The following is a 12,759-nucleotide window of genomic DNA, read 5'->3' on the forward strand; positions in this document are numbered from 1 at the left end:
TATGTATATTACTGTTCCTTGTATGCAGTCAATAAATACATTTAAAAAAAAAAAAAAAATAGTTCTTACTCCTCTGCTAAGATTTCAGCCATGTTACATTTTGGAGGAATAGTGCTTTCTGGGAGAAGATTATGCCACACTTTGGAGGAAGTGGTCATGGTCTGGGGTGTTGCCTTATATCCCATTGGACAGGAGTGCTCTCCTGATTGACCCCAGAGAACACTGAATAATAGTGTGAAAGGTGCAGAGTCTCTTAGACCTGCTGCTTGAAACTGAGAGAAGAAGAAGGTTTGCTAAGCTTGAAACTTGATTTCTGAATTCTGTCTAACTGCGCTTGCTTCATTATCTGGAACTACATTCCTGTGGATATACCTTGCTTCAAAAGGATTACATTGTGGACTCGCTGCAAGCTTCATACGTTGACAGAGCTCACCTGGACCATCACCACCTAGAATCTCCTGCCTGGAGTGCATTAAGAGGGTTTGTAAGGTTTTTGTTCAGGTGCATTGTGAGAATTGTGGTCCCAACCTTGCAAGGACCATCTTGGAACTTCCAGACCATGGTATTGTGTTTTGGAAACGATGGACCCTCAAGAGGAACTTCAGGAAGAAGTTCCAGAAGTTTGGAGCAACTTTGGAACAAAGCTCCATAATGGGACCGACTCAACTGCGAGAGCCAAGCCGGCCACCTTCAACCGTGACCCAGCCAGGACTCCAAGTTAGTCCTGCTGAAAAGCGCCAGAGGTCCATCTTTCAGATGTTTGACCCGGGGCTCCCTGAACAGTAAGTCGGCAAACCCTCACTGAATCTGACCTGGTGAAAAGGAACGAGGACCCTCAGAAGAAAAAGCTCCAGAACAGTTTCCAAGGCCGAAGGTAACATTTTGACCGAGGCCTACTGCGTAAGGTATCCGAACAGGGCTCCATCACTGTCGGCCTGAAACTTTGACTTTGTCCCGGCGCAAGTGCAACCAGATATCCCTATAGGTTTCTATGTGCTAGAAAGTGTTTCATCTTTAAAAACTCATATCTCCAGTTCCCTATATTGGATTTTTGTCATTTTAAAGATACAAATATGTCCTATTATTATAAATTGGTTTGGGATTTTATTGTGTCTTAATTATTTACTGAATTGGTGTTTTTAAATGTTTTACATACCTGTCCTCTAAGATAACACAGTCTGCTCCCTGCCAAGCTACCCAGGGTTGAGCGTGCAAATAATTTACTGAGACCTATTTTGAGCCCAACACTGTTTTAGTGGCGTTATTGCCTGTGGTAGATGCATATTTACCAATGCTAATAACCCACTTTCTAACATGCAGAACTCTGTTCTTTCATTAAGAGCACTGAGTTACCCGAACCTCGGGGTCGTACAAATGCTATACAGTTGTAGAGGGCCGTGGGAGAGGGTGAAAAAATCCATTACTATGATTTCACTAGTCTGTATCCATTTGTGAACAAGATGAAGTTATACACCTTTGGTCACCCCAACATCATATATTGGGACTTTAAAGCTATAGACAAATACTTTGGGTTAGTTAAATGTCGAGTGTACCCACCCTGGAGGCTTTACTTCCCCATACTACCATACAGAGTTTATGGTAAGGTTATCTTCCCCCTGTGTCAAACATGCGGTGAAATTAAAAGAGACTAGCGAATGCAGACACACTAATGAGCAAAGGGTGCTCACCGGGACCTGGTATAGCATTGGGTGGCCCTAGAGAAAGGATACTGAATTGGAAAAATATAAAAAATGTGGCACTTTGAGAGGACTACAACCCAGCTCTTTTCTGAGTATATTAACTTAATTCTCAGAGACAAGCATGAGGCATCGGGGTTTACAGAATGGTGCATTAATGAGGCCTCAAAGCAAAAATACACTGATGATTACTATGCTCATGAGGGTATATGCTTGAGACCCGAGTTCATGGAAGTCAACGCCACCAGATGACAGCCAGCCAAGTTCTCCTCAATTCCCTATGGGGAAAATTCTCACAGCATATAAACTTGTCAAACACGACCATCATCACAGATCCTAACAAACTGTTTACATATATTTTTGCGCTGTGTTACGAGGTGTCCAGCTGTGAGATCCACGATGACAAAATCACAGCGCTGTGTTGGAAATACACAAAAGAGCCCCCCCCCAACTTGTAACAATATAAACATCTTCATAGCCTGTTTTACAACTGCTCATACTCGTTTAGAGCTTTACAATGTGATGGATAAACTTCAAGAACGGTGTCTGTATCATGATACTGACTCTGTTATTTTTGTGAGCAGATTAAGGGATAAAGCTCCCCAACTCAGTGATTATCTAGGCAAATTGAACAGCGGGCTAGAAAAGGATGAGTACATAGTTAACTTCATGTCATCTAGTCCCAAAACCTATTCTTACAGAACTTCTAACAACGCAGTATGAATGAAAGTCAAAAGCATCGCCTTAAATGTAAACAACAGTGTCTAAATCAATTTTAACAGCCTAAAGGATCTGGTAAATGAATAGTCTACCTTCAGGGACCGTGAAAATGCGTGTGTTGTATAAGCTTTATTCGAGACAATTCTCATAAAAGCACATAAAATCAACACAGTTATACAAAAATACATTATTACGGATTAAAAATTCATTAAACATAGAGTACAGCTCATACAACATTTGCATATAAAAACCATATTTACAAATAGTATTACATTAATCATTGTTGAGAGGAATACCTTGTTACCTGCTTCCCCCCAGGGACCGTCTTCTAATTGCCCATGCCCAACCCAGGTATTTAGCTACCCCTATGACTATCGAATCCTGAGTTGTTGTACGTAGGATTCTTAGAGCCACTGTGCTGTCTCGTGTCCCCAAGTTTTTGCATACCGGCGAGAGCCATTTTCTCCTCGGATTCACATAAGCGTGACATACGAAAAGAAAATGGCCTATGCTCTCCTCGGCATTTTCGCATGCTGGACATAAGTTATTGGTGGGTCTGTGCCAGCCAGATGTCAGTTTCTTGAGGGGTATAGATCCTGATCTTAGCTGAAATACAAGTTTCCTGTCCATTGGTACCGTGATGTTGTCCCAGTAATTTTCCAGGGCAGGAAAAATTTTTATCTCCAGGAAGCGACCAGTCATAGAGTCGGCCCTGGTGTCATTCAGCATCTTACCGCCAACCCAATCCCAGTATTGTTCTTTAAGGGCTTCTTTGCTAGGGAAGATCTCTCCCTCAGGGTTATTCCAAAGATTTGAAAACCCTAAGTTTACTAACATGGACTTCAGATGTTTTAGCCATTTTATCTTATGGAAGGTATCTTCCTTGATAATCCATTGAAAACCCTCCGCATATTGTCTTATTTCTGGAGTCGTCCAGAGACGTCTCCAGTAAAGGACTGGGCGCAATCGGGCTCTATCTACAATGGTGCGTCTACCTAACTCCAAAAACAGTGGGGTTAAGGGGGTACTCTGTGGGAGTCTTGTAATCCCTCGCATAAACTTGTTCTCTGAAGTCTGAAGAGCCGCTAAACCATCCCAGGCCCATAGCTCCGCGCCATATAATGTGGCACCCAAAACCTTCGCGTCATACACTATTAATGCGGGTTTTATGGGTTTTGTTTTGGATTTGCGGTGTTCCCCCCTTAAAGCACCAGAAAGCTGCTGGTGCTTTAAGACCACTTTATCTACATGATGCGTCCAGCCAATGCCCTCTGCGATCTGTACACCCAGGTACGTAAATTCTTTGACAATGTCTAACCTACTGCTGTTTAAGGTTACCTTAGGGTAGTTCCTGCGTCCGGGGGAAAAAGCCATTAGTTTTGTTTTTCCCACATTTACCTCTAGCCCATGCTCAGTGCAAAAAGCATCAAAAATGTTTAATGCACGTTGCAGCCCCATGGGGGTCTTAGACAAGATAAGAGTGTCATCAGCGAACATCAGGATCGGAACCCTGGTGTCCGCTAACGATGGGGCATCAACACTAGCCTTCAGCATCCTCTCAACGATTCCGTTAATAAATAACGAGAAAAGTAAAGGGGCCATGGAACAGCCCTGTCGAACACCCCTTTCCACTGGGAAATCCTCTGTTGTCTCTCCACTTCCACCCCACTGGACTCTAGCGAAGTTGGATTCGTGCAGTCGCATAATTAATGTTAGCAGATCTGCAGGGATCCCCAACTTTTGCAAAACCAACCATAACTTAAACCGGGGGACTAGGTCGAACGCCGTCCGCAGGTCGACGAACGCGACGTACAGGCAGCCCCTTCCCAGTACAACGGTCTTCCACCTTAATATGGTAAAGCGGAAGACCTGATCGATGGTACTGGTTGCTCGCCTGAATCCCGCTTGGTATGGAGAAAGGGCGTTGTTGTCTTCAACCCAGTCCATAAGCTGGTTTGTTACCATTCTCCCAACTACTTTCTGTATGGTGGCTATTAAGCTTATGGGCCTATAGTTTGCAGGCTGTGAACGATCTCCCTTCTTGTGGATGGGGATAATGGTTGCGCCTTTCCAGAGGTCTGGGACCACTTCCCCCTTGGCTAGGGCATTCGCTACAAGGAGGGTATATCTCGCCCATCTGGTCATATCGTGTTTAAAAATATCAGGTGGAATGCCATCTGGACCTGGCGCCCTCCCACATTTCGCGGAACCAATGGCAATTTCCACTTCTCTAAGGGAGAACAAATCGTCGGTTGCATAAACCGGTGTTATACTATCAGCTGCCACAGGATGGTTAACTTCCGCGTACTGAGGTCTGAAGTAATCAACCCAAGCTTCCTCTGCTACATTGTTGTCTGGCTTCGCAGGACCGGCTCCACTACCCCACTTGATGATTTTCCAGAATGCCCTGGAGTCTTTACTATCAGAGGCCTCTTTTAGTTCGGCCCAGTGGCCTTCATCCCAATTCTTTTTTGCACGATAGATGGCCATCTTGTACAGTTCCCTATTCTTTGTCACAGCGGCGCGGTCCCTATTCCTTATGGCTTGTCCCAGGGCTAATCGTGCTGATCTACAATGGCTATCAAACCACCTTCCCACTTCTTTAGATTTCTTCCCTTTCCTTTTTTTAATGAAGAAGCTTGGTCTCAGGAGGGAGAATAACTTATTGTGGATTTCGGTGATTCCACTATCCCCTGGAACCACTGGAACCGCTGTTTCCATCGCGGAAATTGCACAATCAACAGCATTATTGATGTAAGACATAGTGGCCTCGTTTGCCAGTACCTTGGGCCATTTTAACCTGCGTTCATCATTACTCATAACAGGGGTTTCATCGTATATCACTAGAGGGTTACCCGCACCAGTATTCCACCACCTATGAGTCACACAGAGGGGGTTGTGGTCACTTTCAACCCGGGGCCTAACTGTCATGTCAACAACCCCTTTCCACAGTTGGAGACTGCACAAAATGTAATCGATTCGGCTCCTGTTGATGCCATTGTCAAAAGTGTAGCTGCCCTCCTTGTCCCCAGGTGTCCTCCCGTTCAGTGCTCTTAAGCCATGTTCCATACAAATTCCATTCAGTGATAAGATCTCTTTTGCCCATCTCCTTACAGGTTTTAGGCATAGAGGTGGTACTCCCCAGAGATTGTCCTCTTCGCTCTCCAAGAGGTCATTTGTACAGTCCAGAGGTTCAAAAGTCCTGTTGAGGTCCCCTACAATTATCGTTACACTTTCCTGGGACTTGGTCTTAATGGCAGTAGACAACAGCTCAATGGTGGGTAAATTGGTTACGTTGCTACCTCTCACGTAGACATTGTACAAATCTATTAGTTGACCCTTTGCTACGGAAATTCTTAATAATTGCAAATCACAATTTCCCAGGTCCAACATTTTGACGTTGACCTGCAGGTCCTGTCTAACCCAAACAGTTAAGCCTCCCTTGGGCCGCCCTCTTCCCCCTTTTGACGCTGGTATACAATAGTTCAAATAACCAAGACAGAAAAGGGGATCACAAGCCCAGGTTTCTTGGAAGCAACAGATGTCATACTCACTTATAAAATCCACCCAGGATTGGGAATCCAATTTACTTGCCAGCCCAGCGACATTCCAAGATAAAAGCGTACCAATGCTAGCATCTAGCCCATCTCGGTGTTAGTCAATGGAAATACTTGGGCTAACATAGGGCTTTCAGTAGAATTAGTCTGCCTTTCTTGGTCATCTGTCGGATCCACTGTCGTATTGGCTGGGTATGTTATCTTGGCATTTGTATTTAGGGTTTCCAGTCTAAAACCACCTTCTTCGACCAAACCCCCCGTCTCGATGTAATTGACCAATAAGTTTGTAACAGTTGTATTACCATGAACATCACATTGCCCTCCTGGCTCGTTAGTGTTCCCTCCTAAACTGTCAGTACTGGTTTGTCAATATCCCCATCCCGGCTCCTGCCATCCTACATGAGGGTTGTAATATGTGTAAGTGGTATGATTATGACCTACAGGAGGAGGTGGTAAGGGATTGACTGGCCATGATACAGTAGGGGGAATAAGGGGTTCATTGAGTAAACTAATCGTTACACTAGTCGGTCGGGGGTAAAAAAAGGTAAGGTCTACAATTCCGATACCTCCCTTATTTGTTCCCCATCCCTGCCTTGTTATCCATCCCGCCACCCTTGGGTCTTGGAAATTGACCACAATACAATCCCCACCCAAGGTTTTCGATGTATATCCCATCCAATCTATTCTCCTTACCCCTATGATTAGCCCGTCGGTGTCACCAGGCAGAGGACGGTTTTCCTTTAGCCAGTGCATGATCTTGTTTTTGAGCATCTGGAAAGTTTCTCTCTGTCCTGGGGGTAATGGTGGGACGTTTATAAGAACTGCTACATAGGGAAAGGAGTCTGGGGTGAGATTAATTGGTGGTTTTCTGTAGAGTTGTTTTGCCACGGGCGGTGGGATAGATTTGGGAACTTGGGGGACATATTGGGGGACAGGCTTCAGCGCCTGTTGTTTGTTATTTATTTGGGACGGTACTGAAGTTTTACCTACCAACAAACCTGTGTTAGCCCTATTCCCTCCCACCGGAATATTCTGAGCTTTCTGCGTGCTATTAGTTACGTTCGCGTTTGTTGGTACTATTCCCGCTTGGTAACGCACTGTAGCCTCAGCACTCGTTGCGATTGGTGGATTTTGTGTCGGAGGGATTGTGGGCTGTGTAGGGTGTATTATGGTCGACTGAGGTAAATCAGGGCCAACGTTTGCTCTCTCTGTTCTGTCTGAGGATTTTGTAATGGCTTTAACTGTAGGTTTGCTCAGTTTGGGAGGTAAAGGAGAGCTATTTCGGGGATTTCTTCCCTTGTCCTGAATAACAGGGTTGTTTAGGACCTGAGAGTTTGTGCTTACTTCCACCCTATTCGCTTTAATCAGTGATTTTGTGGAAAAAAAATTGTCTAAGGTAGTCTGTTCAAAATGGTTTAGCCTATCTACAAGCTTTGCAATTCTATCCTCAATGGGGGTGAGTAGTGATCTAAACAATTTTTCCAGTTCAGGGAGAACAATTACAAGTGATTGCTCCTTATCATTACATGGTACAGTGGAGTCGGTACAAGGATTGTCATCTCCGTCCTGGCTGTTCAAGGAGACAAAATTAGTAGGTGTAACACTTTCTGTGCTTTGAGTTTCGTTAGTAGCTACCTCTCCTGTGTTCACGAGTTTATGTAACTTCCTGAGTTTTTGAGGGGGTTTGACCACCCTTTTACATTTTCTTACAGATGCTGGTCGTTTCCGTTTGGACCCGATTTTGGGTTGGGCCAATGTAACCTGGGCGCCAGAATCAGTAAGCGGTGCTGGTAGGATTTTGCCGCCACAAGGATTATTTAGTTCTATCACAACATCCTTGTTTGGTTTTTGGGCCTGGACCTCAAAATGGTCGTTTACAACTGGCAGGTTCACTGATGACAGAGGAGTTACCAGGGTGGGGTAAGCTAGATTTGAAAACTTATCCGTTGAATTCTTAAGTATTTCGATTGACAGCCTACGCTCTGCGCGCTTCTCTGCCAAGGTCAACTCTTTGTCTATTACCAGTGAACGATTAAAGAAAAATTTATCTAAGGGGCCAATTGCCAGTGGACCAGACTCTACAAGAGGAGTTATTTGATGGCTATTTACAGTGTTTGTTGATGTAGACGTTGCCATGTTAAACACTAAACAAATCCAACTTTTCTAAGCCACTTACTGGAGGCGATACTATATGTCACTGGTAAGGGGGGTGGCCCAGCCCGGCCTCCTTCGGCCCCGGACGGCCACAGACGGTCCCGCCCTTGTCCCGGGCTTCTCCCGCGCGCTCTCCCGCGCTGCGGGAGTACTTGTGGCTTGATAAGGAGTATGAACACAATAGGTGGAAGGGGTAGGAGGGGTCGGGGAGAGCGGCCCAGGTGTAGCTGATCAGGGCTGGCGGGTGCTCCTGGGAAATGCAGTCCCAAGGAGCTCACGCACTCGCTCGCAGCCCCGTGCAAGTACTTCCCTCGGTGTCCCCTTCAAGGCGCTGCGGTCAACACTCCTCACGCAGCGGGACCCGCGGAGCGGGTTCCGCAAGAAGTAGGCTGGCAGCAGGCGATTCCAAACGGGCAGAAACAAAAGCAGCAAGGCGTCCCACTCGCCGTCTCAGCGAGAGCAGATGATAAGGGCTCGGTGGAAGGGTAGGAGGGGTCGGGGAGAGCGGCCCAGGTGTAGCTGATCAGGGCTGGCGGGTGCTCCTGGGAAATGCAGTCCCAAGGAGCTCACGCACTCGCTCGCAGCCCCGTGCAAGTACTTCCCTCTGTGTCCCCTTCAAGGCGCTGTGGTCAACACTCCTCACGCAGCGGGACCCGTGGAGCGGGTTCCGCAAGAAGTAGGCTGGCAGCAGGCGATTCCAAACGGGCAGAAACAAAAGCAGCAAGGCGTCCCACTCGCCGTCTCAGCGAGAGCAGATGATAAGGGCTCGGTGGAAGGGTAGGAGGGGTCGGGGAGAGCGGCCCAGGTGTAGCTGATCAGGGCTGGCGGGTGCTCCTGGGAAATGCAGTCCCAAGGAGCTCACGCACTCGCTCGCAGCCCCGTGCAAGTACTTCCCTCGGTGTCCCCTTCAAGGCGCTGCGGTCAACACTCCTCACGCAGCGGGACCCGCGGAGCGGGTTCCGCAAGAAGTAGGCTGGCAGCAGGCGATTCCAAACGGGCAGAAACAAAAGCAGCAAGGCGTGAAAATGCTAAAACAATCTTTGTAAAACAAACTAGCATAGTCCGGTCCAAAAAATGGTGGGAAATTACAACCCAGAAATTGCATAAAACCTTGCGTATAGTTATTGATAAAAGTCCTGACTGAAGACTACAAACCCCTTTGTACGGTTATTGAAAGTGTATTATAGAGTCTCACAACCCCGACTATGGACACCAAGTTGCAACACCAGTTCTCCTGCGTTTTAGCAGGCCCCTCAAATTGTGGTAAAAGCTATTTTATAAAGAAACTATTAGGAAATGCTCCCAGTGTTTTGGCCCAAACCCCTAACATTATTGTTTTATTCGTGCTGGCAAGATCTTTATATCGCACATCAAATTTATAGAAGACATACCGAATAATCTCAACGACGATGCATCCACAGCAGGAGTCTCATGAGTGTCTATACGACTCATATACTTCAAGAACAATCCGTCATATATGTAGCTTGCTAGATCTGAACAAAGTATATTAACTTTGTTCACCAATGTTTAAAACCCCAGAGACAAATAACAGATATCCATTATTGCTAAACAGATGCACCCAGAAACACCAAGTTTTTCTTTGAAGCCTTCAACGGCGCTACAGAGAAACCCCACAGTTACTTACTGGTAGACTTAAAACCCAAGACTCTAGAAGACTACAGTCTGCATGCTGGTATTTTCCTACCCGATCTCTCTGTCACTTACGAACTTAAAACCAAGCCCAAAGCATATAAATAGAATTTTTAAAGAGTTTCCTGTAACATTTACACTCTAGACCTTATAATACCCGGCATTGACAATTTTGGCGCATCTACGTCATAATTTAGCCCTCCTAAAAAGGGGAGTCACTGTTAGCCCCCAGCAAAGAAAGGCCATCCTATGTGCGGCTTCTGACGACTTAGTGGCTGCCATTTCAGAAATCACCCTCAACACCCTAAAAGATAATGCCCCTATACCAGAGCGCCAGGAGTGAAGGAAGAAGCACCACCTTATCATGAAGCTCAGTAATAAAAGGGCTTCCCTCATTTCTAAAAATAAACTGGTAAAGTAGTCAGGAGGTTTTAAAGGTTCTTTGTTGGGCATAGCTATACCGCTAATTACCATCCTTTTAACCGGGAACTGATGGTTTATGTCCAAAAGATATACTAGGTACTACAGCAGCAGCTGGAACAGTTGGAGACATCTATGGGCAAAGCCTGGGATATCCAGAAAAATGAGACGCAGCGCCTGGATACCAAAATTAAAGACATTTTGAACCATACTGATTTAGAACCTTACGACAAAGCAGGCCTTTACTGCAGCACTCTTCAACACCTTTTAAAACATTACAGGCAGGGAAATGCTGAAAAAAACAGGTTGACTCTATATGCCCCTGACTCTGAATAGCCTCCACCACCCCCTTCAAGGCCTCCATAATCACCATCATCCTCATACATCATTGTTGAAGAACTTTTTAAAAATATAAGTCAAAAGTAGAGAGGGCAACATATCAGCTTCTAAAGACCTGTCCTAATGGAATGAGAGAGGTTAATTCCTCTACAAAGTTCTGTCAGTTGCTGGATCCCACACGTACGACCTAATCAAAGGCCTTACACACTCCAAAACACTATTGCTCCAGAAAGTGCCTAGAGGTTTGGAACAGTTTCTGTGAGCCTCTGCGGAACTCAATATTTCTTTGATGATCGTCGTTAATGCTGAACACAGGTGGCTGCTTGAAAGTTTTAAAGATCTGACCAAACAGCCCTCCAAGTACTCCAACACCTGTTGCTATTAACCCCCTCGGTAAGATACCAGCATCCTCTTTCTTTCTCTAGCTAACCCCCTATCGGAGCACCGAGGCTCTGCCTCTGAAACCTAAAAGAAAGCCATTGTCCAAAATGAACATGTGGTTAAATGTCTAATGTTTCCTCTGTCTTTTGAACCTATTTATATGTGTCCCTGTGTTTGTGTGTATAGTTTTGCCATAGTTAACATTTTGACATTTTCCTTCTTTTATTTCTTTAGTAAGTTTATCAGTGTGATGCTTGTGTTATGAAAAAATTGTTTGGTAAATAAACATTCTAACTTTTCAAAATGTTTTTGACATCTTTTAAAAACATTTTAAATGTGTGTCATTGTGTCAGAATAAAGATACTAAGTCTGCATTCAAATTTATATTCTTAAATTTTAGACAGTCACCATTACACATAATAGGTGTTACAAGACATTACACTTTTCACAAACTGTGTATTCTGTTTTAACAGGGCTTGATGTAGACCTGGAGTTTTCTTTCACATATTTCATAAAAATACTGTCATTGTTAACTAGGTCGTTCGAATACGGATTAAAAAAAATTCAAAACGTCATACCCTCAGACATTTTACCAATACAGTGCGACCAACGTGTGCCAGCAAGAGAATCCTGAACCTGTATTTTATTATACTCCGACCTCACAGCAGCTTTTTTTACATACTTGAATATAGGTTTTGCATAGATGTTATGCTTGGGGAGCACGGCTGCGCTGTCAAACACTGTAACCTTGTCTTTATCTAAAAACAAGGCCACCCAGTGAGTTCCTTCCATGTAGTTAGGATCTGTGTTATAGACAAGCATGCAGAATCTTTCGGACCCTATTTCACCTGCTCCGAGGACAACCACTCTAAACATAACGCCACATCCGTTTTGCAATTTCATAGCCTCTTCTCAAGAAAGGCATAGCTCTCCTGAACAAACTATAGAAAAAACCTCCAAGTCCTGCCCCGTACGTAACAGGGGCCCCTTGAAAGAATGGTGGCCCTCCATATCTAGCCTGGTGTCTGTAATAGTCCCTGTATAGAACAGGGTTGCCATATGTTTTCATGATCACCATGATGACTTCTTAACATTCGCTGTCATGTTGGGGTCTCAAGTGAAGCTTAACAATAACTTTCCCGTATAGTACATTGGCTCAGATTGATCATTGAAGAACATGACCAACATAGTGTCTAAATGTTTTTTAGAAATTCCTACATAGTCAGGTTTGATATATTGAATATTAATCAGCATGTTATTTTCCACCTTTACTTAGACCCATATTAACAATGGTAAATGGTAAACAACTATCCCCGATCCTCTGCGGCTCTATAATGTGACTATACACGTAGAGTGTATAGAACCCTCCGTTAATATCAGGGCATGTAGGGTCCAACTCTCCCTGGCTTATTATATGTTGTACTGTTCCTATAACTCTTCTCAATTTACCAGTACAGCTAAACCTTGTATCCTGATTTGGAGATTTAAGAAACACCTCCCTTGTAACGTCATCTAATACTAGCTGGATATTCAAATAAGGTTTGATGCTGGCTATTGATTTGTTGATTGCCCCCAACAACTGTCGCAATGCTGTGGTAATAGCCATGTGAAAAGCCAGCGTGGATGCTCAAGGGGTCCTGATCACGCTTTATAGTAAATTTGGCCTCGAGCATTGTAAATGTATTCCATGTTCTTGGGTATTGGATTTTGGTTCGGGCTACCTCCCAGTCCCCTTTTAGATCCACAGGTTTAGCTAGTTTCACAGTATAATTTGAAATTTGATTGTCGGGAAACATGTCCTTGGAGGCTTTGGTGAGGTAATGTAAAATGACCATATTGTC

This window comes from Triturus cristatus, chromosome 11 (genome assembly GCF_964204655.1).
Source record: "Triturus cristatus chromosome 11, aTriCri1.1, whole genome shotgun sequence".
NCBI classification, from domain to species: domain Eukaryota; kingdom Metazoa; phylum Chordata; class Amphibia; order Caudata; family Salamandridae; genus Triturus; species Triturus cristatus.